Source organism: Canis lupus, chromosome 3 (genome assembly GCF_011100685.1).
Source record: "Canis lupus familiaris isolate Mischka breed German Shepherd chromosome 3, alternate assembly UU_Cfam_GSD_1.0, whole genome shotgun sequence".
Lineage (NCBI taxonomy): Eukaryota > Metazoa > Chordata > Mammalia > Carnivora > Canidae > Canis > Canis lupus.
Genome location: NC_049224.1, coordinates 6,656,647 through 6,658,751, shown reverse-complemented (window position 1 = coordinate 6,658,751; position 2,105 = coordinate 6,656,647).

Genomic DNA, 2,105 nt, shown 5'->3' with positions numbered 1-2,105 from the left:
CATAGTAAGATTTTTTTTTTTTTCAGTATGCACAATTTGAGACACCTGCTACTCAGGGTGTTGAAGAGTCCTTGCAGTAATCAGAGTACATTTAAGGTCAGAGAATGTTTTCCCTTAACGTAACCATAGATGAAGAGGAAAAGAAGGCCAATATTTGTTCCTGGCATTTATGTTTTATATAAAAGATTATATTGTATGACTGAGAGGAGCAGCAATGGTAAGGTCAGTGACTTTCCTTTTTGCATGACATGATGTGGATGTTGGACAGGAAGCATCTAGGCAATCAAAGGGAGCAAGTTTAATTCATTTTTTTTTATTATGAGAAGAGACTAGTCACAGTAGGAATTCTATACATGAAAATAAGATATGTTTTTTTCCCTCTATAATCTACGGTATACTGGGTGACACAGACACCCTGGGAGGATAGTCATGACCCTCTAATTCATTGAGAGATAAGAATGACTTTCTCGAGAAGTTGACTCCTGACTTAGGAGTCCTAAGATGAAAAAAAAAAAAAAAAAAAAAGCTAAATGAAGAAGGAGTTCCAGACCCAAGAAACCATGTGAGTAAAGACACAGGTGAAAAGCATCATAGAGAATGCTGGGACTGCAGGCAGCTTTCCATCTTTAAACACAAGTGGGAGACATGGTATAGTGTCACAAAGGTCGGAGCGTGAAGAAATTGGCCTATTATCAGGGAATCCTAATTAGAAGGTGTATGAGTGAAACCATGTTGTAGGAAATAGTTTTTTTTTTTTTTTTTCTGTTTTAACAGATAAGGTTTGTAATTAAAGATCTCACTGTGGTATTGCTGTAGAAAATAGGTTTGAAATGCTGAAAGTCTGAAGTCACAGAGATCAGTTCAATTGGTTGCAACAAACAGGGCATAATTTTTGCGTAGGTCTTTCTTATACAGGATCTGGTGAGTCTTGGCAAATATATATACCTGTGTAATTCAGCCTTTTATCAAGTCATAGGTGGTGTCTGTTAGCCAGAGATGAAACTTGTTAATGAAGTGAGTCCTTCCCCGGTCATCATAATGCAGCCTCCATTCAGATTTCTGTCCCCATTAATTCATTTGGCCAATTGTTGAACTTCATGTAAATGGAATCATAGTCTGTACTCTTTAGGGTCAGGCTTCTTTTTTTTAACCATTTTTAAATTCACATGTAGTTGAGACAATTATTACTTTCGTATAGCACAGTGATTCACCTTCTCTATAGGTTATGCCATCCTCTGGGTCAGGCTTCTTTATTTAAATTAATGTTTTCATAATCCATCCATGTGTGTATAGCAGTTTGTTCCTATATATTATACAGAGAGCACATACACTACACGTATACGTGTATAACATGTCTACTAGTACACGTAGATAATTTTTTTTCATAATTTGTTTATTCATTTCCCTGGTGATGGAAATTTGGGATATTTCTAATTAGGGGCTGTTATTGTTTAAGATGCTATGGATTTTCTTCTATAATAATTTTGTGAGTGTTTTCGTTCTTTTGGGTAAATATTTAGGAATATAATTACTATGTCAGAGGGTAAGCGTGTAATTATAAAGAAGTAGCAAAACAAACGTACAAAGTAGTTGTAGAATTCCACATTCTCACAAACAAATTATGAAAAAATGTAATTGCTTTATAATCTTGCAACAATTTTGTTTTGTCAGTCTTCTTAATTTTAGCAATTCCGGAAGTCTGAAATGGTACTGTGTTATTTGTATTTCTTCCGTGACTAATGATGCGAAGTGCCTGTTATCTGTTTATGACATTTCTAAGGTCCAGTAGTTTAGTGATTGTTTAAGTCTTTTACCCACCTTTAATTTGTTCTTGTTGGTGGTGTTCTTTTTGTTTGTTTTTGTGTTTTTGGTCCTTTATTGAGTTGTATAGAATATATATATGTATTCTATATGTGCTGTTTTATTCTATGTCTTTGGATTCATTTTCTGAATTGAGCTTTTAGATACTACTTTAATTTTGTGTATGATGTGAAGTAGGATAAAATATGTGTATATGTACATCTCTGTGTATATATATATATACATATAGCAATGGGTTATATTTTTATTTAACTAATAAAGATTATATAGTCATCAATAACCTT